Here is a 25,990-nt window from a genome sequence, read left to right on the forward strand (position 1 = left end):
TTTTAAAATATATTTACTGAAGAATAGTTGATTTATAATGTTGTATTAGAGGTGTATAGCAAAGCGATTCAATTATATATATATATATATAATTATTCTTTTTATATTCTTTTCCATTATAGGCCATTACAAGGTATTGAATAGAGTTCCCTGTGCTCTACATTAGGACCTTGTTGTTTATCTATTTATATATAGTCATTAGAGTTTACAAATCCTGAACTCCCAATTTATCCATCCCCATCCCCTTTCACCCCTGGTAACATAATTTTGTTTTCTATGTCTGTGAGCCTATTTTTGGTTTGTAAATAAGTTCATTTGTATCATTTTTCTACATGCAAGTGATATCATATGATATTTGTCTTTCTGTGACTTACTTCACTTAGTAATGATATGATGTATCATTATATCATATATCATATATCAGTATGAAAATCTCTAGGTCCATCCATGTTGCTGCAAATGGTATTGTTTCATTCTTTATTATGGCTGAGTAATATTCCATTGTATATATACACCACATCTTTATCCAGTCATCTGTTGATGAATATTTAGGTTGCTTCCATGTCTTGGCTATTGTAAATAGTGTTGCTATGAACATTGGGGTGCAGGTATCTTTTCAAGTTATGGTTTTATCTGGATAGATGCCCAGAAGTGGGATTGCTGGGTCATATGGTAACTCTACTTTTAGTTTTTTAAGAAACCTCTATACTGTTCTCCATAGTGGCTGCACCAATCAATTTATATTCCCACCAACAGTGTAGGAGGGTTCCCTTTGCTCCACACCCTTTCCAGCATTTATAATTTGTGGACTTTTTAGTGATGGCCATTCTGACTGGTGTGAGGTGATACCTCATTGTGGTTTTAATTTGCATTTCTCTAATAATTAGTGAAATTGAACATCTTTTCTTGTGCCTGTTGGCCATCTGGATGTCTTCCTTAAATGTCTATTTAGTTCTTCTGCCCATTTTTTATTGGGTTTTTCTTTTTTAGTATTAAGCTGTATGGGCTGTTTATATATTTTAGAAATTAATCCCTTGTTGGTTGCATCATTTACAAATATTTTCTGCCATTCCATAGGTTGTCTTTTTGTTTTGTTTATGGTTTCCTTTGTTGTGTAAAAGCTTTTAAGTTTAATTAGGTCCCATTTGTTATTTTTGCTTCTATTTCTATTTCTATTACTCTAGGAGACAAATCCAAAAAAATATTGCTGCAATTTATGTCAAACAATTTTCTGTCTATGTTTTCCCCTAGGAGTTTTAGAGTATTTGGTCTTACACTTAGGTCTTTAATCCATTTTGAGTTTATTTTTGTATATGCTGTTGGAGAATGTTCTAATTTCACTGATTTACATGTGGCTGTCCAGCTTTCCCAATACTACTTGCTGAAGAAACTGTCTTTTCTCCATTGTATATTCTTGCTTCCTCTGTCATAGATTATTCAGCCATAAATGTATGGGTTTATTTCTGGGCTTTCTATTTCTGTTCCATTGATCTATGTGTCTGTTTTTGTGCCAGTACCATACTATTTTGATTATTGTAGCTTTGTAATATAATATGAAGTCAGACAGCATTATTTCTCCAGCTCCACTCTTTCTCAAGATTGATTTGGAATGTTATTTTTCTTAGGGGCTCCCCCCAACCTGGGACAAAACCCAAGAGTCATGGTCAACAGTGAAGCAAGGAATTTAAATGAGGGCAAGAATGGGGGATTGGTAAGATATTGGCATGAATTTGAACTGCTTTTGGATCCTAAGGTAGCAAGTGGATCCACTTTACCTCAGACCTCTCAAGGCTTACTCTCCTGACCTAGCCTATGTACCTTGTTAAATCTCAGTGGGAGTGCTGAAAAGGAGTGATTTTTGGACTTGGAAACTAGGAGCATATTATGTGGCCATGCAGTCCATGGTGGGGGGAGCCCAAAGGGATGATTTAGGAAGCATGATCATCTAAAGTGGATCTAGAGTAGGGGAGAAAAAGAAAAAGATTGCTGCTTCTGGTTTTGAGAGGCTGTTCAAGGATCAAGGCTCAGTTTTTCAATCCGTGAGGTGGGAAGGCTAATGCAATCAGCCCGAGTTCTTGCCTTTCTCTATCATTGGCCTCTGGAGCAGTCATGACAATCTTTTTTCTTTACTCCACACACACCAGGCTCATTTCCACCTTCCATTTCCTTGATTTCCTCTACTTGAAATCCTGCCTCCTCTTCCCCTTCCCTCATCTAAATTTTAGTATGTGATCCAAAATCAGAGTTCTGTCTCCATCACAGAGCATTCCTTCGTTGCCCTAGTCCATGACAATTACCCTTTGCAGAAAGCTCACTTAGATTTTACATTACATAGTTATTTAATCTCTCTGGGCCTTGATGGGGTAGGTGAGGAAATCAACAGCATCCACCTCTTAGGTTTCTAGTGAGTGTTAAAATAATGTATGTAAAGTGTTTAGGGAAAAGCCTGAATCATAGTAGGTGCTAAATAAGTCCTACCTGTTATTATTAACATGGCAGGACATTCCATGGCCCCAAATTAAGGCCATCACACATTGCTCTATAGGATACATAGCAATGGCATTGAAAGCAGTAGGCGAGGTATCTGCTTGCACTATAAATACACAAAAGGATTCTTTGCTTCCCTGGATAGGTAAAGATTAATAGTTAACATTCGATGAGTGCTAACTATAAACCAAGCAACGTTCTAAATGCTTTATTTATATAAACTTGTGGAATCCTTGTAACATGGAGTTCAGGGCTATAGTTACTATCTCCACTCTACTGATGAGGAAAGAGGCCCAGAGAGGTTGGGTAATCGGCAGCAGGCCACACCCTTCAGCTAGCAAGCAGGAGCAGAGCTGGATGTGAACCTAGACAGTATGGCTCCAGCACCTGAATTCTTAACCACTACGCAATCCCCTTGCAAATTGGAAGCTGAAACCCTAGGGAAGGCTATGGGGGGGCAAGCAGGCCATTTAGAAAAGTGAAGGGGATTTAGCTGGAAAGTATCCAGACTCTTAAGAGAATGCAGACTCTGGACGGCTCCTCTCCTAGAAGGAGCAAGCTTTGCCTGTGAACCAGGTGTACCCATGCTCTCCTTGCCATCTGTCCCAGAGTGCTTTCAGTTGCACTCGGAAAGCCCAGCCGGAGAGTCTGTGGCCGTCATGACTCGCTGTGAGGAAAGGGATGGGAGTCAGGGGAAGGGAGAATGGCATTCCAAGGCTGAGGGCACCAGAAGAGCCCTGGCAAACCCTGGGACGGTGGCAGCAAAGCTGGAAGAGAGAAGTCGGCCAGCTGCTGCCCGGCCCCTGAGGGATACGAGCAGCTTTCAGAAACTCGACTTCATAAATCAAACCTCACCGTCTTATCTCTCCCTTCTTTCTGGGCTCCTTCTTGGCCATAATCCCGCTGTTTATCTGGAAGGAATTTCAAGTGTTACACAAAGCTGAGAGGGAACATAAATACTTGGTTTTGATGAAATAGCACTCAGAGGGGGATTGGAAAGCTCCTCAGAGCCAGGGTTGGGTGGGGGCTTTTGAGGAAAGGGAAGCTGTCACAGCTCCCAGACTTTGAACCACAGGAGCTGGGTGGTTAGGAATCCTGGCCTCCCTCAGAACTCACAACTCTGTGGCGAGCTTTCGTTGCTTGCTTTGCTTCAGGCTATTCTCAAATCTCTAGTGACTTCACAAATACTTGGACTATTAGGTTCTGCTAGAGACATACAGGTCTTACCAGTGGGACACGTGGTTTTTAGTCAGAGGGGATATTAGAGCCTTGTCCCTAAAATATTGGCCATTGCCACCTACCTGTCATCTGACTGTTGGCATTTCATGTCTTTGAGTCCAATGTTTGTCTCCATATTCAGGAATGACCATCTAAAAACTAGAAGGGCATCTGGAGCTCACCTGATCACCCCCAGATAACCTCTATTAAAGCTTGACTACCCTTTGATGCAGGTAGCGTATAAATTAGCCTGAGCGTTATGAGTCCAGTGAATTCTCTGAAATTGTATGCAAAGTTGCATGTGCACGTGCTTACATACTTTTATTTCTTTTTCCCCTTGCAAAAGTCTCATCAGGCCAGTGTATAGTCGATTGTGTTAATACTTGGGAGTCAGTGTGGCGCAGTGGGAGACATAGGCTTGAGAGTCAGCAAGACCTGACTTTGAATTCTGGCTCTCCCAGTTACTAGCGGTGTGATCTTGAACACTGTACGTAACCACTCTGAGCACCATCTATCATAAAACGGGGAAAACAACAGCGCCTCACTTGTGTTGCTATTGTGAGGATCCAATAAAATAAAGTAGATCAAGAACAGAACAGACTTCCTAGCACAAAGTAGGTGCTCAATAAATATTCATTCATTCAACAAATATTTATTGAAACGCCTACTCTGTGCCATTCATTCTTCTATGTTCCAAAACTACAGCTGAGAACAAAAATCCCTGTTCTCATGGGGCTTACATTAAAACGTCAAGTAAGTAAACAGGTAAAACGAGGATAAGGGCCATGAAGGAAGCAAGCACTACGGGCTGAGGAGAATAATGGGGCTGGGGGAGGAGATTCATCTTGGGTAGGATGGTCACACTTCGGACGTGCTGACATTTAAGCTGAGATCCAAAAGATGGGAAGGAGGTAAGCATGAAAAGGGAAGGATGATGTATGAGTATTTTATCACTGTTATAACACATCACCACAAACATAGTGAATGAAAACAACATTGATTTACTATCTCACAATTTCCGTGGGTCAGTGATCCAGGCACAGTTTGGCTCAGCTAAGTTGTCTGCTCAGGGTCTCCCAAGATCAAAACCAAAGTGTAGGCTGGAGTACATTCCTTAGTGGAGACTCAAGAAGATCCAATTCCAAATTCATTTCCTCTTTGTATTTTCCACATGGCCTCCTCCATCTTCAGGTCAGCTAGTGTCGCTCAAGTCCTTCTCAAGCTTCAATCTCCCTGACTTCCTTTTCTACACCTCTCTGCTTTTAAGGGCTCACATGATCACATTAGGGCTACTGGATAATTAATCCAGGATACTCTCTCAGTCTTAAGGTCAGCTTATTAGTAACCATAATTACATTTGAATAATTCCTTTTGCTATGTAATGTTACATAATGACAGGTGTGACATCAGGGGCTGAAAGCTATAGGGCCCCAAATTTTGCCTAACCACAGACAGAAAGGGTATTGCAGGCAGAGGGAACCTCATGCACAAGCACAATAAGCTGGCCTCCAGCTTGGTATATTTGAGGAACTAAAAACTCAAGTATAGCTGGAACATTATCAGGAAGAGGGACAGTGGGGCAAGATGAGTTTGGAAAGGTGGGCAGGAGCCTGCATTTTAATCTAAAGGCAATGAGAAGCCGTCAAAAATGTTAGAGCTGGACAGACTGGGATTTCAAAATGTAGAATAGATAAACAAGATTATACTGTATAGCACAGGGAAATATATACAAGATCTTGTGGTAGCTCATGATGAAAATATGACAAGGAATATATGTATGTTCATGTATAACTGAAAAATTGTGCTCTACACTGGAATTTGACCCAACATTGTAAAATGACTATAACTTAATAAAAAACCCAATAAACTATAATAAATAAGTTAAAAAAATGTTAGAGCTGGGAAATGACATGATCTGGTTGACAGGTTAGAAAGATCATTCTTGCTACTTTGTGGAGAATGCACTGGGAGGGAGCAAGCACGAAAGGGAGAAAATCAAGATGATGGTTTCAATCCTTAGTCCTAGGACCTCTAAGCCTGTGTTAGTGGCACAGCACTGAAAAGCACAGAGCTCTTTGTGGAGTATCGTAAAATATCCATATCTAAATCATAAAATGCCTACAAATATAATTCCATGCTAATTCAGATGCTAACTTTTATATCCTAGCATAGGCACATGGGAGCAGGCTCCAAGGAAGTTGGCAAAATTTATTGGAATGCATTCTATGCATTAACTGATTGTGGTTTCTTGAAAATTGTAGGGGAAAGACCATCATTTCATTTCATTTTTAGTATCAGAATACTCTGGTTTTGTCCATAGATAGTTTGAAAAATATTGTTCAGAGAAGAGCAACTGATAGGGGCATAGATAGGCACTGATGCAGGCTAGAATCAAAACCAGGGCTGTCCCTGTGTCCTTTCAGTCTCCTCTGGGCCTCTGGGCCGGGATTCTTAGCTAGCTGTTTGAAATGCATTATTACAGTTGGAAGAAATGCAAGGTTCAAAGTTTACACACAGGAAAAGCCTAGGTTCGCAGTCCAGCTTAACACATCAGTTGGCAGCAAGATCCTTTCAGCTTGATTCCTAGGTGGGTCCTTTGGGCCCAGGGAGAAACTGTCCTGAATCCAGCCACCTGGCAGCCTGATCAGACAGGCTCCCATGGCCTCCCGTCCTGGATCTGTTTAAACACAAAACCCCCAGCTTCGGGCAGTTTCCCACCGCCCAGGCTCCTCTCCTGCTCTCTGGCTTTCAAGAATTCTCTGCTCTGTGCCCCCTGCAGGCACTCAGGCTCCTTTCCGCTACTTTCTCATGCTGTCTCTCCATTGACACACCTCTCATGGAGTCCTTCAAATGTCCCATTTTTGTAAAGAGCCCTTATGTTTCCTTTCATCATTTCTCAGTCCCCTCCTCCCAACATCACACATCTGGGGCACTGATGGCACTTGTCCATTCCTGCCCCTCACACCGACTTTGTTCAGCTCATCCCAACTCAGAACAGACATTTGCATGTCTAAAGTCCCATTAACATCATGATTATGCCTTCCCCATTCATCCCGAGGGTTTTCTCAACATCACATACATTGAGAAGAGGGAAAGAGTTTCTATAGGAGCCAGGATGCAGGTGTCAGAATTGTGAGGGCGGCCTTAAAGGTGGCACTGTTGGACTCCTGAGAGCCCGGGCTGAAGTAGCTAGGAGTGGGCTGAAGAGGCGCTGGAATGTCCACTTCAGGACTTGTGGGAGATTTTAGGGTCTGAGAAACAAAAGCAATATTGTCATCGCTTTTGGACAAGTCTACCCAGCTTCAAATGAAGTGAGGCCTGGGTCCTGTCACATCTTTATATCTATTTGGAGGACTGGGGGCTTCTCTGGTGTTGGCGGGGGGAGGAGGGGAGGGGAGAGAGCACCAGAGAGCGTGAGAGAGCTGGAGAGGGCACCGGGGCGAGAGAGAGATTGATAAAAGAAAAATCTTTTCAGTATTTTGAGAAAGCCTTTGAAAAAGTGTGGAGGGTACGGGCTAGCCTGGTTCTGGCAATCCCTCTGAATGAGACAAGACATTTCTGCGAAATATGCGGCTCAGGTGGCAGCCCTTTCGTGTTCCAAATTATGAGAGTCATGCTGAACATTCATTGAGTGCCTACTACTACGTGCCAGGCCTTTAACTTGTCCCAACCCATTTAATCCTCACAATAACATCAGGAGATGGAAGTTATTATTATGTTTACACGACATGTGAGAAAACCAAGGCTCAGAGACAGGAAGCAACTAGTTCAAGGACATACCTGGTAAGTGGCAAGAGACAAATTCAAACCCGGGTCTGGCTGACTTCCGCACCCAGACCCGTAATGACTGTATTATACTGGCCTTGTTGGCCAGCCAGGGAGCCACTGAAGAGGCCAGGAAGTCCCTTCTCATCCTGCTCACCTCAGTCCTGAATCCCTCTCCTCTTCTCCGCTCCGGTCCCCGGGTATTTCCAATCCCTTCTGAGGGCCCCGAAGCACAGGGGACGGGAAAGACTTGGAGCAAGAGGAGAGCTGGTTCACAACAGAGATACACCCTGTGGTGTCTGTACTCAGGCAAGCACTGATGACAAAAGAAATCACAAGCTATCTTCCTGTGAGCCAAATGCTTATTTGGTATTTTTCACAGAGGAAATTAAAACTCTGTGCACCCTTCCATGTCTGCTCCAGGGTCAAGCATCTGCTGGATGTGTGAAGCCCAAGACTCCCATCTGGATTTCTTCAACTCCTTGTCCTTCACCCGGCCTTCCTCCCCTTTGCCTCCACTCTGTCTTCTGCCTCTCTGTTCCTTTATCTGTTTCTGTCTCCCACTTCTCTTACTCCCTTTTCGTGCTTACTTGCTAAACCATAGCCAGCAAAGAGGGTTGTATTTTTACTCTCCAGGGCGATTTCCTGGCTGGTCACCTTCTCTCCTGACCGCCTCCGATCATCATCTTCTCTCAGCAGCCACCCAGACATAGGTTTAAAATTTAGGGAGTGAGTGGCGCTCATCCTGTTCAGTGGGGACAAAAATGAAAATTAGTCTCTTCATTGAAAAATCGTGTGAAGTGCCAATGAAATACAATGTTAAAATACTACGTTCATTTCTCAGAATGTTCTCTCAGACTTCAGTCTTACAAGACAGAGTCAAGAATGCAGCCTACAGAACCAACTCTAGGACTTTCCATTTGTGCTACTTTCCCTGTTTTGGGCAACAGCTCTTTGAGGCAGACTACACAAGTTTAACTCCATATACCTACAGGCAAGTGACTTGCCTGCCACGAGAGAGGCAAAGGTAGAACTCAGGTACCCCGTCCTTAACTCCAGAGATCTTTCCACTGTTCCGCACCCAGTGGACATGTGCCTTCTCCCATGCACTCTGGATTTTAGGAGGGTGCAGTTGGAAGCAGCCCATGGATGGCACTCTTGAGTGACAGGAGAGACATAATAAAAGCACTAACAGTTTCTAGAAGTTTCCTGTGCTTTACAGGCATTTTTCAATTCCCACAAAACTAGCTGTAGTAAGTGCTATTCTTGTTCCATTTTATAGAGGAGAAAACTGGATTACAGAGAGGTTGAGGACAGGGGTACTTAGCAAAAGTATTCCCTGACTAGCTCAGGCTGACGTTCCTGAGTCCAGAATGCCTGATGGGAGGGGCCCCTTGCTCCAGTTATAACCTGAGAATTTGTGTCGTGGCATCAGATGTCCCTCTCTCTCAGTTCCCACTTTACAGGCAGAAGTACCACCCCAGTCCTCATCTCTCAAAATCAGAGAAGAAAATTATATTCAGATTGAACTCTTCCTCCAGACAAAATGTGGAAACCATAAAGTGTAGAATTTAGTAACAATACCAACAATCTTACCTTATGGAATGTAGTAGGAGTTAAAAGCTCAAGTCAGTACAGCTGGGTTCAAAGTCCTCCAATTCTTGGCTGTTTGACTCTTAACAAGTCAGCTTCTCTATTATGCAGTTTTCTTGTCTGTGACATAGCACAATAAGAATACTAATCACATGGAGTTTTATGGGAATTAAATGAGAACATGCGTGTTCTCAGGAAAGCTTCTAGAACATGTTGGTGCTATTGTTACGATACCTTTTAGCATATTTTCTCCGGTTACTTCTGAAAGTCTCACTACCCATTCTGTGAGGCAGAAACTGGGCCGGAGGGGGAAGCGACTCGCTCAGGACCGCTCAGCGTCCCGTGTGCCCTCCCGACAGGATGGCGCTGGCCGTGGAGGCAACAAGAGCTCCACCTTGGGGCTCGGGCCCCCCGGGCCTGCGTATGTTCGAAAGGACTCCATCGAAACCGTATGTGCTGTGTTCACCCACCCCCTCACCCCTTTTTCCTCATCTTTTCTTTTCTTTTCTTTTCCTTCGGGGAGGAGAAATGAAACCAGATGCTGTAAGACCAGGGCAAAAAAAAAAAAAAAAATCCCAGGGAAGTCTTGTTTTCAGTTAATTTTGTATATTTTATTGGCACAGTTTATGTCTTTCTCTTCATCCCTTTTGCACCTCCATTGACTTCAGCTGCCCTTAAAATGGCCCCAACAAACAGCTCAGTCTAAAGGCAGTGGGGGCGGGGAGGTGTTCTCTGGGTTTCCAGGTCCAGGCTGGGGTAGATTCTGTGTCCTTGGAGAGCGGCTTCCTTTTCTGCATGGCTTGGAAGTGTCTCAGTCTCTTGGGCTTCACACAGTCTCAGGTTCCTTCCTTTAGATTCTTTGGGCCTCCTTTGGGGGTAAGGAAGAGGCCGGCCCCCTGGCCCTGGCCTCCCTCCCCCCGCCCCCCAACACCCACTTCTTTATGGCAGCTGCAGCTGCCGGGTCAGCCTGGGAGCCCAAACCCCTCCCACACCCCTTTCCCCCAGGTAAAAATAAATAAAATGTCAGTGAGCTGATTGCTTTTTGGATTGCACCTCACCTCTTTCTTCCTGTTTTGAGCTTTCTGGTTTCTTAGTGGGAGCTACAAACCTTGCCTTGACTCTAGTGTGGGTGTGATTTCCTTCTTCCTGGCTCCGGTCCCACTCTTCCCTGACTCCCTCCTTTCCTGGCTTGACTCTCTTATCTTTCTAATTGGGATTTCTCACCAGCAAAGGGTTTCCATTTTCTCCAAAATTAGTAAGTGTCTGGAAAGGACAGTGGAACTAAGTTTTCTGTAACCCAGCAATTGGAGCTGAGAAGTGGAAACTTCTAATTTATCTTTTACCCAAGACTTGCTATGTGACCATGAGCCATTCTCAGGGACAGTGCCATTTGGCTTGGGGAAGGGGTTATTAGTCACCCTCAAGTTACCCCAAATAAGCTTAGAGAAAGTGTGCTTGCTTGCTCTGCAAATACACCTTCAAGACAAATCCCTTAATCTTTACCAGCCCCACCAAGCCCTTTCACATAAATAGAGAATGTGAACACAAACAGTAAAAATAAAATACATGAAGGAGGGGGCAGCTTCCCCGTATAGAAATCCTGGAGCTACCGCCGACCATCCCTGTATATGCTAGTCTCTTTTTCAAGACTGCCAAACAGTCGCACCATTTAACATCTTTGGAATGGCCTGAGATGTCTGTAGAATGTGGCTGATGTATGTAGGTCCCAGATTGTGGCCTGGACATATCAATCAGGGTAGTGGCATCTGTGGTGGATTTGTAGTTCTGTTTGTAATCATTATAAAACTGTACTCAATAAAACAGTTAACAAACATTGATTGAAATCATTATGCCCTGTAGAACCCCATTCTAATCACCTGCAGCACACTCGGGCCTCCTCAGGTGACTCTGGAATGCATTAGAGTCCTGGAGGCAGCGTGAGGCAAAGCAGCAGCTGGAGATGGGCTTGGAAATGCAAAGTGTGTTGTCTGAGGGTGAGGTGGCCCTACTGCAGAAGGCAGCTGAGCAGGAGAGTAAAGTGCTGGTGGTTGTCCAAGCGGAATTGAGAGCCCAAGACCCGTGTCCTTGTCTCCTAATGGGAGCAGAGTTGAGAAAGTGAGAATGGTGAGTCTAACTTTGGGATGAAGGCAGGAGTGGTTCCTGTCTTAGAGGAGTTCATCTTTAGTACAGATGAGAAAAGTGTACAGAGGTGTATAATGCTTAAGAGCATGGTCCTACTGCCAGGTCACGTGGATTCGACCAGATCTTCCACTGACCAGCCGTGGGACCTTGGGCAAGTCATTTCCTCCTCTGAATCATTGTGTCCTCATTTAGAATATGGAGGCGGTAGCTGTATCTACCTCATGAGGACAGTGAAACAAGTTCATACGTGTGAAGTATCTGGTACTTATACTTTATCTATGAAGAGAACCCAGCTGATGTCAGCTACCACGTATCCAGTGCTTACTATGTGCCAAAGTCAGTGTTGCACGCTTTCCTGGCATTGTCTCCTTTACTGTTCACAACTCTCCTATAATGTAGAAACTATTATTATCCCCCATTTTCCAGATGACGAAACTGAGGCTCAGAGAAGTTAAGATGATTATACTTGAGTATAGAAGGTGCTATAATAGATGCAATAGGAATAGAAAGACAGACCTGTCTAACCCCTCCTGGGGAAATCTGGGGATGGCGTCACACAGGAGAGCCCATACATGGTGGGCGCTGAAGGATAAATAAGGATTCATCAGGAGGGGTGGAGAGTGTGCATGGTAGCTGAGCCTAGCTGGAGTGCAGATGTGGGCAAGGCGGGTATGGGCAGGAAATAGGCCTGAAAGTTGACAGAGACCCGTCTGTGTGTGCCACGTGGAGGAGTTGGGACTTTACCCTCTAGACAATTATCAAAGACATGGAAAGGCTGCATCCAGGGAGGGAGATCAAACTAGTGCTAATGAGGGTCTGTACTAACATAGGAGAAGTGGGACTAGAGAGAGAAGTCCAATTGCAATGTTGCCTCTACTCTCACCTCAAAGACCTCACAGTACAGTGCGGAAGCCAGTTCCCAAATCAAAGACAAACCAACAGCTACAGTACAATGTGGTACACTCAGTGGGAGAGCGACACACACAGGCTTCTGGGAAAGCACAGAGAAAGAACATTGTTCGGTGGGAGGGAGGGCGGGGGGAGGTCAGAAAAGGCTACTCATGAAAGGAACCTCTGGAACTGTCTTGAAAGGTGGAAAGAATTATCCAAGCAAAGAAAAGATAGGACTAGGGTTGTCATTCCAGTCGAAGGAATAACAGGACAAAGGGGCAGAGCCATGCAACAGCATGGAATGGGGCAAGGGGGAGGAACCACCAGTATTTCAATATTGATGGAGCAGACAGTACATCAAGGGTAAGGGGCAGGATTGTGGTAGGAGATGGGGTTAGAGAGAAAAGCAGAGGCCACGTTTAGGAGACTTTCTATGCCATGCCAAGGAGTTTGGACTTAATCTAGTACGTGAAGGGGAATCATTGAAATAATTTACTTAAGGGCCTGTCAGATGTACTGATGTATCTATTAGCCTAGTACTAGTGTGGAGGGGAGGACTGGAGGGGGTGAGATCAGAAGAGGCAAGACCAGGAGCAGTAACACCTGGTAGGAAATTATTGTAACACTTCACGCTAGAGATGATGACTGACTCAACCAAAGCAAGGCAGGGGTGATAGAGAGGAGGGCAGTGACTGAGGAAATTAAAAGCGGCGGGACTTGGTGGCTGATTCAATGAGATGGTTGCTGGAAAAGGAGTTAAGGAGGACTCTCAGGTTTCTGGCCTTAGTGATGAGTGAGTTTGGGGTTCACCAACCAAGAAAAAGAATGGAGAACAGGATTTGGAAAAAAACTGCTGAGTTTAGTTTTGGACATCTTGAGTTCCAGATGGTTGTGGGGTGTCCAAGTGGAGATGTCCACTGGAAACTTTCGGATATATGAGTCTAGATAGAGCTCCAGGGAGCTATCAAGGCAAGAGATTTAGATTTGAAAAGCATCAGAATATGGATAATGGGAAAAATCATCAGAGGAGATGAGATCACCAAGAGAGAAGATGTATAGTGGGAACAGAGGAGGGCCAAAGATAAAAAAAAATTGGACTATCAGCGTTCAATGGGCAGACAGAGGAAAGGGTTCAGGACAGGCTGGTGCTGGCCCTGGACTATATATTTTAGAAACTGTGGGATTGAATGAAAGACTCCAATATAGTAGCCCCAGTCTTTCTTTCTTGAAACTTTCTAAAACTATTTTATGGCCTTTCTAAAACTATTTCTAAACTATATGATTGAGAATTTTAACAAATTTTAGGGCTACGTAGTTTTTAACTTCTAATGTAGTAACTTTCTCTGAAGATTGTTGCAAATTGCTTTGCAACAATGCTTATTGTAAAATTTTCTGAGTTCCTTAACTAAAAGCCCCCTTAAGCAGAAAAATTGTATTTATTTTGTCTCATATACCTAAAATACTTTGAAGTATCACATCCCTTTGATCCAGGAAGAGTTGCTTCGTCTTAGTTTTAACCTAGAAAAAGCACTAAGCACCAGGCACAGTGCTTAGGAACATAGTAGGCGGCCAACACAATTCAAGTGGCATTACCTGAATTCACTGTTTTTACCTAAATATGCACATGGTATCCTGTAGCTACGCAAACATACACATACACACACACACAAGTAGGTGAGGTCTTTCTAAAACAGTGATGGCTCGATTGAAATCTTGTCTTTCAGGTTTTTGTTTTAATTTCTTTTGGCACTGAAGGGCAAATTAGAGAAAGAAAAAAAAGCTGGTATGTAGATTCCAGGGGCTGTTTCCCTTCAGATTATTACAGCATGTTAGAAACTGATCACAGTGGATATACAGCAGCTTGCCGGGGTCCCTGCAACATGCCTCAAATGCAAAAATCCTTGGTGATGGACGATTGTGGGTAAAAACATACATGCATCAGATTTCTTCTCTGATAGCTTCCAGACCCCATTTTAGTGGGTTTGGCTCCCAAGGCGAACTCCATTGGACAGCACGGGAGTAGCACTCAGTCACTTCCCCCACACTTGGCCTGCGTTCAGCGGGAGGGCCTGACTAGCTGCTTACATCGTCTCCCTCCTAAGGGAGAAGGGAAGTTAGAGATCTCCCTGTGAGTCCTGAGTCGCCATCTGTGCGTAGAGTTTTATCTGCGGGAGCCAAACTGCTCTGCTTTCTCCCTGCTGAATTGTGCTCAATCTCCGAGGAGACGCTCTGGTTGCATTACTTCAGAGAGAGAGAGAGAAAAAAGAGTGAAGTGAGAGGGGAGAGAGAGAGAGGGAAAGAAGAAAAAGAAAAAAGGAGGGAAGGAGGAGGGAGGAGAGAGCCGGCACCCCTTGCTGTGCGCTGCTTTCCAGGGTGCGCTCCGCCCTTGTAACGCTCAGTACCCACACGTGTCCTAAACCCCATGAAGCTCTTTGCTTCCCAGCGATTAGTAGTAACAGTCCAATCCAAAGGTGACCCCTGATTTGTTCATGAGGAGAGGATAAAGTCCCTTGTTTCCTGCATATCTTTTTTTTTTAAGTACAGTGTTGAGTTAAAAAAAGAAAACCTCTGGGAGTTCCAGATTTACAGGTACACACTACTATGTATAAAACAGATGAACAACAAGGTCCTACTGTATAGCACAGGGAACTATGTTCAGTATCTTGTAATGGCCTATAATGAAAAAGAATATGAAAAGGAATATCTGTATGTTCATGCCTGACTGAAACATGATGCTGTACACCAGAAATTGACACAGCATTGTAAACTGACTATACTTCAATTAAAAAATTAAAAATAATTAAGTTAAAAAAGAAAAACTCTAATGTTCCAGGAACCTACTCCTCCCTCCCTCCCCCTACTGTCCAGTGCTGTTTGTGGCTTCACAGGTAAACCGTGCTGTCACCCTAGGCAGAGCCTTCATGCATCAGCTGAGGGTTGTTGTCCCCTGGCCAGGCTGTAGCGACCACACAGAGCACATCAGCCTTCATTACCGTCAAGTCTCTGTGGCTGTTGCCGCCTTATTCACTTCTGTCTCCAGGGGATGAAGGTGAGGGAAGTTGGCTGTTTTTTTCAGCCTTTGGCACAAAAAGAAGAGAAGAAAAGGGAAGGTAAGGTAAAGAAAGAAAAGAACAGGAAAAGGGAAAAGCAGAGAAAAAGAAAAAGATGGGAAAGGAAAAAAAGAAAAAAAAACCTGCAACAATTGTCCCAGGCTCCACACCTAGCTCGCATGGCTTTCTCTGCTTCTCTGCTCAGGAATTCATTCAATGAATGATGTTTTTTTGAACCACAGACTTTCTGTTCCCTACTGTGGGATAAGGAAAGTATATGCAATGGAGAGAGGTCAGGCAGTGGAATGGGACCCCTCTGGGTTCTCATTCTAGGACCTAGCACGGGGTGCTGGGGTCGAGGGTCTTCGGTAGTTTAGAGTCGGAGGCATTAGGCGTCGAGCTTTCACAGGAAGAACAGCCCTGAAAACAGGTAAGATGAGACGATGGGAAACATCACCAGCTTTATAAGCTTCCCTCCTTTGGGGTGTGACTCCCATCATGCAATGGAACAGTCTGCTCAAAGGAAAATCTGAAGTCCAGAAAAGGAAGGGCTTTGCCCAAGGTCACACACACACACACACACACACACACACACACGCGCGCGCGCGCGCGCGCACACACACAGCCATTTAGAGGCAGAGCTGGAATGCTAGCCCCTAGGCCCCCAGCTTCCCAGGACAGTGTTCTTAATACCCTAGTGCCTCCACCAATGGAACAAACCAGGCCAGGACCTCTGCTTCTGGCACCTTCCGCTGCTACTCTAGTCCCTGTGTCTGGACTGTCAGCCTTACAGATCTCTTCGGTCCCTCAAAGGGGACCCTTTCCTTTCTTTTTCTTTCTCTCCTTTTCTCTTTTCCTGTTTTTTTTTTCCCCCTTCTTTTCGAGGAGACACGTAAGAGCTTGGGGGCCTAGAGAGATAGTATCCAAACTCCAAAGAGATCTGGAACACCTGAGATGATGGTTAAACATGTCAGTCTTTCCCAGCTGTTACTGAAATTCAGCAAACTCTCAGGACCCTTTTAAGAAAGGTATGCCAGTCAATGGAATTTATTGTGTTTACACGATCCCTTTCCTTCCAACGTAGCCCTAAAGCTAGAGGGGAAACAGTCTTGTTTTTTTCATTCTTATTATAATGTCTCTGTTTGACTATAACACTCATACACATTTCATAGCAAAAATGAATATTATGGAAGAATATCAGAAAAACTATGAATCAACAGATGTTCTTAAAACCTTTTTGCTAACTGTCAAAGAAATCCCCTTTCTGGACACAAGAGGGAGCTTTTAGCTAAAATGAAAATAAAGGCAGTTTAATGCAGGCTCTACCATCTTTATTTTCTTTTCATTAAAAAAATCTAACTTTGCTGACTTTGAAAAGGCATTTAAGTTAACTGATCGTGGAATCGTTTAACAATAGAGCTGACAGGCTCCTTGACCATGGTGACCGCTCTTCAGTGGTTGATATGGTTGTCTATTTATTTATTTAAATGTTTTCCTTCCTTGGCTCCTGAGACACAACTCTGTCCCTGGCTCTGCTCATAACTTTTTGACCATGCTTCTCTCTTTGCTCTCCCCTTCAGTGTAGGTACTTTCCTGACCGCCTCCCCGACCCCACCCCAGCTCTCTTATCTTCTCATTCTGCAATATATACATACTTTTCTCGGCTGACCCCATCTAGTCCCGTGGTTTCAATTCCAACTACGTGCTGATGAATGTCACCACACGTATCTCCTGCTATTAAGTCTATGCTGAGGTCCAGATATGCATATTCATTTACCTGCTGTCCAAGCCCACGAGTACAAAATCTGCCAGAGGAAGATTGGTTGGCTTGACCCAAGGAGCAGTAAATTGGAAAATTTTGGAACAGGTTGGTTAGGGAGCCTTTGGGTTTTCAAGGTCCACAGAGGATCACCTTGGATGACCATATGAACCATGATATTTTTTTAAAGCAGAAGAAACAACAAAACAAAAACAACAACCAGAAAACCCTCTAAATACTAGAGCACAACAAAAAATATCACTTAAAGCTGAGTTGTCCAATATAGTTGTCTCTGGTCACAGGTGGCTCCTGAGTGCCTCAAATGTCGCTGGTTTGAATTGAGATGTGGAGTGTATGTAAAATACATATCAGATTTAAAAGAAAGCAAAGTATTTCATTAATCTTTTTAATATTGATTCTAAAACAGCTCCTGGCTCATATCAAGTGGGCAATAAATGTTAGCTGTCCCTGTTACTAGACACTCAGTTCTGGTCATTCCAAATTTCTTGATGTCACCAAAACCAACCAGGCACTTTGATCCATCTCTACCTTTGTGAATGCTGTTTCTCCTGCCTGGAATGCTCTACCTTGAATGCTTCATCTATTAAACTCTAACTCATCTTTTGAGATCTAGCTTAAATGTCATTGGCTGTTTGAAGCCTGCCTCATTACCAGGAGTCATTTTCTCCTCTGCGGCACCATGTGCATATTGCAATTATTGCACAAATTGTGGTGCAGTTACGTGTGTATCATCATTTATGTGTCTGTTTCCTCTGTTAGACTCAAACTCAGTGGGGATAGAGGCTTGTCTGCTTTCTCTTGATGTCTCCAGAGTCTAGCACATTTGCCACATAATAGGCACTCAGTAAGTGTTTCCCAAACTGAAAATTGAATTAGCTAATCAAACCATGATGATGATGATGATAAGAGCTAATGTTTTATTGAGTGTGCTGTATGTTGTTCTTGGAACTCTGCATACACTGCCATATTAAATTATTCTAGATGAGGATTCTAAAGCTCTGTGAGATTAAGTGACCAAAGTTGGTAATGACAGAACCAAGATTTGAATCCAATTGGCTCTAATTTCTATGTTGTTTACCAATTGCTCATCTTTCTGCAATAGGCTGTTCCACTTGTTTTGTGTACCATTGAAATAAATGAGTGAACGTCATTTTTTATGATAGCCCTTCACAACTTGGAAGCTACTGCTTTTTGTCCTTTGAACTTTCTCTTCTCTTCCGAATGAATTACATTTCTGGTTACATAGCTGGAGCTGGCTCACATCATCTCCTGAGAGCTTATTCTGTGCATCTCTTCCTGACTCCCATTCAGTGACATCACTTTGGTGGCTTGAGATAGCCCATGGTGGTAGATTTTTACACCATGGAAATATGTAGATGCTACAGATAGACCACTTTTCCCCCTGGTGAGCCAGTTCCTAAACATTTACCAGCACATGTCTGGTGTTCCGGGTTCTCTTGAGTCAAGTGGTCATTTGTATTTGAATAAAGAGAGCAGTGTAGACCACAGCATCTTCCTTAGTCTGGAGAAAGAAAGGAGTTATTCTTCTTTTGAGATGCCTTTGCTGTATTTCCAGATATACCTAGACTTAAAGAGAGCTGATAGAGCCAAGAAAGAATTTACTGCTACAAATTGTTACTATTCTCCTTTCTACTGAATCCTGAAAACTGCAAAGGTGGAGGCTCTGATCTTTTGTTGAATTTGCAAAGATTATTAGATCGTCTGCTTTAAGCAATTTATACTGGTTCGGGCAACACAGCTAGTGAATGGTAATGCCTGGGTTTCTTGATGGCCAGTTCATAGCCCCTGTCACCCATCACTGTGCTGGCACAAGGCATTATTTGGAAATATTTGCAAATATGATTGTCAGTCAGTGGTATATGAACAAAACACATTTTCTAGATAATCACTCTGAAGATGTTTTACTTGATGTTCAAACTGTTCAGTCATCAGAATCCCTGCACATTCAGCTATTACACACATTCATATTTAAGGAGAAATCTGTGCCCTTGTAACATTTTGGTGCTGGAGTGATCTCTGTTATTACCTTGAGGACAGGAATGATGGAAGGTCTGATCTGGTAGTGCACAGCGTTGATTACATAAGTACCTCATAAAGTCCAGCTGAATGAGTTACGTTCATTTTAGTGAACTGGGCTTCAGATTCCTCCCCACAACTAGTCTAGACCTATTCCCTGGAAACCAAAAGCCCTGGATTCCCCAAGGTAGCCTCAATTCCAAAATCTGTCTGGCTTTAAGTCCTCATGCCAGAAATGTGCCTTACTTTTTGATTCATGAAAATACCATCACAGCACACACTGGGAATGGGACTGTTTTGCTGGAAGAGGATAAAGCAATTCATCATTATTGTTAATTTTTATTAGGGAATTTTTGGGGGAGCTGTTGTATGGTCTGGATGAGTGGGCATAGCTCTTGAGCTGGACTGATGGAGACATGCGGGAAACCAGAAGAAAGTGATTTGAGCTCAGGCCTCAGGCAGGCTTCTTCTAAGCAGCTCCCTCTGAGGTGCTGTGTCTGTGGCCCACTCACTGCCCAGGACCTGCATGTCCAGCCACATGTGTGCCGTGAGGGGACAGTCGCCTGTTGTACATGGTGCAGGCAGTATCCATGAGGTTCCTCTCTCCAAACCCAGTTCTCTATTGCCATTGCTACAGCCCCTGAGTGGCTTTCCCTCAGGGCCTTGTCTGGACCCAGGGCTCTGAAGGGGAGACCAGACAACTTAGCCTATGGCACCAGGAGAAGCCTGATCAGGAGGGCTTATGAAGGCTAGTTGAAGAAAATATTAGGGGCAGGCTCAGAATGTGACTGATTGAAGGAGAACTGAGTAGAACTCCCCTCTCTGGGAATTTCTGCAAGGGCAAGGGCAAGGGCATGAAGACAGTACATTCTGGAAGAAGCAAACAGTAGGGTAAAAGGTCACATGTGTTTGGCTGAAGAATAGCTGAACTAAGCCCCTTCTGCTCAGTATTTTTCTGAAGATGGAGGAATGAGGACAGAACTTTCTGAAAAGAGCTATGTGATATATGATATCACTTATATGTGGAATTTAAAACAATGACACAAATGAACTTATTTACAAAACAGAAACAGAATCACAGACAGAAAATGAACTTACAGCTACCAAAGGGGAAAGAGGAAGGGATAAATTGGAAATTTGGGATTAACAAGTACACACTACTATATATAAAACAGATAAACAGCAAGGACCTACTGTATAGCACAGGGACTATATTCAATATCTTGTAATAACCTATAATGAAAAAGAATATTGAAAGAATATATATATATATATGTATGTATGTTTATAACTGAATCACTATACTGTACAACAGAAACTAACACAACATAATAAATCAACTATACTTCAATTTAAAAAGGAGCTTGTGATAAAAGGCAGAGCCTATCAGAGGCTGTTTCCAGTTAAGGAGACTGATTATCAAATATGATCATGACTCTCAAGGTTCTAAGCAGACAGTGGACCAACTCCCTTTTTATGTGGATTTTCTTTTCTATATCAAATCTGGCATTCTTCATCTCTTTCTGATTATAAACCACATTATGGGACCAGCTTCCTTGTACTATCTTGCTCTTCTGCTTGTCCTTTCTCTCTTTATATCTTTAAATATGAACTCTGTACATCCAATCCCAAGGCTCGAGTGTGTCAGCCTCAGACACTCCTTAAACTGGATAATCAAATAATTTATAGACGCTTAGTTGAAGAATCTTGTATTCTTATGAGGAGGAGAGGTGAAATAGAGTGCTAAATAGAGTGGAAAGAACAAGGATGGTACTAGAAAAGGGCAAGGCTTGAGGTTCAGACTGGGCAAAGAAACAGACAAAACCCTAAAGCCCAGGGGAAAGCTGAGGCTCTAGGTGAGCACTGAAATGAATTCCAGTAATATTTGAGGCTGGATGAGGTAGCTGTGGAGTCTGGCAAATATGCTTAAATACTTATCTGAAGGAAGAGGAGATTAAGAAGTTATTGCCCAAAATTACATCCAGCAGTGTTTGTTTCCCTACTAGTTGTCTGTGTTGTCTAATTCATAGAAGTAAGTGCTTATTTGAAGGAGGAGGTGGAAAACTGTCACCACCAAAATTAATCCAAGTGATATTGGATTCTGGATGAATTACAGGCATGCTTCATTTTATTGTGCTTCACAGATATTGTGCTTTTCACAAATTTAAGTTTTGTGGCAACCCTGCATCAAACAATTCTATCGGCGCCATTTTTACAACAGCATTTGGTCATTTAGCGTCTCTGTGTTACATTTTGGTAACTCTCACAATATTTTAAAATTTTTAATTATTACGATTATACTTGTTGTGCTGATCTGTAAGCAGCGATTTTTGATGTTACTGTTGTAATCGTGTTGGAGCACCACGAATTGTGCCCATATGAAACAACAAACGAAATTGATAAATGTGTGTGTTCTGACTGCTCCATTGACTAGCCATTCCTCCATCTCTCTCCCTCTCCTTGGGCCTCCCTATTCCCTGAGACATAATGATATTTAAATTAGGCCAACTAATAACCCCACATTGGTCTCTAAGTGTTAAAGTGAAAGGAAGAGTCTCATGTCTCTCACTTTATTTGTTTTCATTTCTTGTTTTTAATTATTTTGGTCAGCTTTATTGATGTATAATTTAAGGACTATAAAATTCACTAATTTTAAGTGTACCATTTGATGAGTTTTGACAGCTACATAGAGTCTCACAACATCCACTGGAATCATAATAGCGTCCCCAAAACTGTCCTTATACCCTTTTATAGTCAATCACCCACTCCCATCCCAGACCCTGGCAATCACTATTGGTCACTAAAGTTTTGCTTTTCAACAGTTGCGTATGCATCTATCTTTGTGATCATGTTACACTATTTACTGTCACATACAGTAAATATTGAAGTTGAGTAATATAAATCCTCCAACTTCATTCTTTTAATTTTTTCCTGAGTCCTGTGAATTTCAATACACCTTGGGAACCTGATTGTCAATGTCTACAAAACAACAGCAAAAAGCCTGCTGGCGTTTCAGTTGGGATGATTTTGACCTATGGATTTGGCACTTTAGTATTGAGCCTCCCATAAATTCATCCTTATGTGTTTAAAAGTTATGAGTGATATTGTAAATAGTATTTTAAAATTTCAATTCCTGATTGTTCATTACCAGTACATAGAAATACAAAGCATTTTTGCTTATCAACTTTGTATCCTGCTAGTTTACTAGACTCACTTTTTTTTTTCTGGAAGATTTTTTGATAGACTCTTTAGCATTTTTCTGTGTAAGTGATAAATAAATATAGTTTCTCACTTTAAATCAAAATCCAGAAATGATTAAGCTTAGTGAGGAAGGCATGTCAACAGCTGAGGTAGGCCGAAAGCTAGGCCTATTGCACCAAACATTTAGCCAAGCTGTGAGTGCAAAAAAAACCAAAACAAAAGAAAAACGTCTTGAAGGAAATTAAAAGTGCTACTCCAGAACACATGAATGATAAGAAAGTGAAATAGCCTTATTGCTGATATGGAGAAAGCTTTAGTGGTCTGGATAGAAGATCAAACCGGCCACAACATTCCTTTAAGCCAAAGTCTCATCCAGACCAAGGTCCTAAATCTCTTCAGTTCTGTGAAGGCGGAGAGAGGTGAGAAAGCTACAGAAGAAAAGTTTGAAGCTAGCAGAGGTTGGTTCATGAAGTTTAGGGAAAGAAGCCGTCTCCAAAACATCAAAGTGCAAGGTGAAGCAGCAATGAAGAAGCTGATGTAGAAGCTGCAGCCAGTTATCCAGAAGATCTGGCTAAGATAATTTATGAAGGTAGCTACACAAAACAACAGATTTTCAATGTAGAGGAACAGTTTTTTTATTGGAAGGAGATGCCATCTAGGACTTTCATACTTAGAGAAGAGAAGTCAATGAATGTCTTCAAAGCTTTAAAGGATAGGCTGACTTTCTTATTAGGGGCTGATGCAGCTGATGACTTTAGGTTGAAGCCAATGCTTATTTACCATTCAAAGTCTTAGAGCCTTTAATAATTATGCTAAATTGACTCTGCCTATTCTCTATAAATGGAATAACAAACCCTGATGACAGCACATCTGTTTACAGCATGGCTTACTGAACATTTTAAACCCACTGTTGAGTCCTACCGTTCCAAAAAAGTTGCCTTTTAAAATATTACTGCTTATTGACAATAGACTTGTTCACCCAAGAGCTCTGATGGAGATGTGCAATGACATTAATGCTGTTTTCCTTTCTGCTAACACAACATCCTTTCATCAGCCCATGGATAAAGGAATATTTTCAACTTTCAAGTCTTATTATTTAAGAAATTCATTTTGTAATGTTATAGCTGCCATAGATAGTGATTCCTCTGAAGGATTAGAGAAAAGTAAATTTAAAATCTCCTGGAAAGAATTCATCATTCTAGACGTCATGAAGAACATTCCTAATTCAAGGTAAGAGGTCAAAATACCAACATAAACAGGAATTTGGAAGAAGTTGATTCCAACATTCATGGATGACTTAAGAGGGGTTCAAGTCTTCAGTGGAGGAAGTCACTGCAGATGTGGAAATAGCAAGAGAACTAGAATTAGAAGTGGAGCCCGAAGATGTGACTGAATTGCTGGATTCTTATGGTAAAACTTTAACAGATGAGGAGTTGCTTCTTATGGATGAGCAATGCAAGTGGTTCTTTGAGATGGAATCTACCCCTGGTGAAAATGTTATGAAGATTATTGAAATGACAACAGAGAATTTAAAATATTACATAAACTTAGTTGCTAAAGAAGCAGCAGGGTTTGAGAGGATTGACTCCAAGTTTGAAAGAAGTTCTACTGTGGGTAAAATTGCTATCAAATAGCATTGCATGCTACAGAGAAATTGTTTGTGAAGGAAAGAGTCAATCGATGGGGCAAACTTCATTGTCTTACTTACTTACTTACTTACTTATTTATTTATATGAAAATACTTTACTCACATATATCAGAATTTTATCTATTTTTTTATTGAAGTATAGTTGATGTATAACATTATATTCATTTCAGGTATACAACATAGTGATTCAATACTTTTACAGATTATACTCCATTAAATGTTGTTATAAGATAATGCCTATCATTCACTGTGCTATACATTATATCCTTGTTGCTTATCTATTATGTATGCAGTAGTTTGTATCTCTTAATCCCATACTCCTGATACGGGATTAATGACTGGAAATACTAGTTTGTTTGCTATATCTGTGATTCTGCTTCTGCTTTGTTATATACATTCATTTGTTTTATTTTTTAGATTCCAGATATAAGTGACAACAGAGTATTTGTCTTTTTCTGACATTTCACTAAGCATATTACTCTCTAGGTCAATCCATATTGTTGGAAATGGCATTATTTCATTCTTTTTATGGCTGAGTAGTATTCCATTGTACATATATACCACATCTTATTTATCCATTCATCTGTTGGCAGGCACTTAGGTTGATTCCATCTTGTGTATTATAAATAACATGGTTATGAACATCGGGGTGCATGTATGTTTTTGAATTAATGTTTTTTGTTTTTTCTGGATATATACCCAGGAGTGGAATTACTGGATCATATAGTAGTTCTATTTTTAATTTTTTGAGTAACCTCCATACTGTTTTCCATAGTGGCTGCACCAGTTTACATTCTCACCAACAGTGTATGAAGGGTCACTTTTCTCCACTTCTTAGCTAACAATTGTAATTTGTACACTTTTTGATAGCCATTCTGACAGGTGTGAGGTGATAGCTCATTGTGGTTTTGGTTTGCCTTGCTCTAATGATTAGCGATGTTGAACATCTTTTCATATGTCTGTTAGCCATCTGTATGTCTTCCTTGGGAAAAAATGTCTATTTAGGTCTTCTGCCCATTTTCTGATTGAGTTGTTTGGTTTTTGATATTGAGTTGTATATGCTGTTTGTATATTTTGGATATTGACCCCTCATCTGTCATATTGTTTGCAAATATTTTCTTCCATCCAATAGGTTGTCTTTTCCTTTTGTTTATGGTTTCCTTTGCTGTGCAAAAGCTTTTAAGTTTAATTAGGTCCTATTTGTTTATTTTTGCTTTTACTTGTTTTGCCTTAGGAGAGAGATCAAATAAAATATCATTACAGTTTATGTCAAAGACTGTTTTGCCTGTGTTTCAGGTTTTACATTTAGGTCTTTAATCCATTTTGAGGGTTTTATTTTATTTTATTTTTTTGTATATGGTGTGAGGAAATGTTCTAATCTCACTTCTTTACACGTAGCTGTCCAGCTTTCCGAGCACCACTTATTGAAGAGTCTGTCTTCTCCATTGTATATTCTTGCCTCCTTTATCATAGATTAATTGACCATAATAAGTGCATGGGTTAATTTTTGGGAGTTCTATCCTGTTCTATTGATCTATTTGTCTATTTTTCTGCCATTACCATACTAATTTGATTTCTGAAGCTTTGTAGTATAGTCTGAAGTCAGAGAATGTGATATCTCTAGTTTTTTTTTTTTCCTCTAGATTGCTTTGGCTATTTGGATCTTTTTATGTTCCGTATAAATTTTGGCATTATTTTAGTTCTGTGGAAAATGTAATGGGTATTTTGATAGTGATTGCTTTAAATTTGTAGATTGCTTTGGGTAATATGGACATTTTTAATAATATTAATTCTTCCAACCCAAGAACACAGGAAATATTTTTTTTTTTGTATCTTTTTCAGATTCATTTCCAATGCTTTATAGTTTTTAGAATATAGGACTTTTGCCTCTTTTTAAAGTTTGTTCCTAGGCATTTTAGTCTTTTTTATGCAATTTTAGTGCTGTCTTACTTTAAGAAATGGCCACAGCCACCTCAACCTTCAGCAACCAGCACCCTTATCAGTCAGCAGTCATCAACATCCAGGCAAGATCCTCCACCAGCAAAATGATTTTAAACTCACTGAAGGTTCAAACGATGGTTAATATTTCTTAGCAATAAAGTATTTTTAATTAAGGTGTGCACATTTTTAGACATAATGCTATTGCACACCTAATAAACTTCAGTATAGTATAAACAT

At 41.6% G+C, this 25,990-nt stretch overlaps 1 pseudogene; it reads left to right on the forward strand.

Annotated features, from left to right (window-relative positions):
• The first annotated feature begins 1,660 nt into the window (after nt 1-1,660).
• On the forward strand, nt 1,661-25,895 carry LOC135320247 (tigger transposable element-derived protein 1-like; annotated as a pseudogene).
• The last annotated feature ends 95 nt before the right edge of the window (nt 25,896-25,990 follow it).

The sequence above is a fragment of the Camelus dromedarius genome, chromosome X (genome assembly GCF_036321535.1).
Source record: "Camelus dromedarius isolate mCamDro1 chromosome X, mCamDro1.pat, whole genome shotgun sequence".
Classification (NCBI taxonomy): Eukaryota; Metazoa; Chordata; class Mammalia; order Artiodactyla; family Camelidae; genus Camelus; species Camelus dromedarius.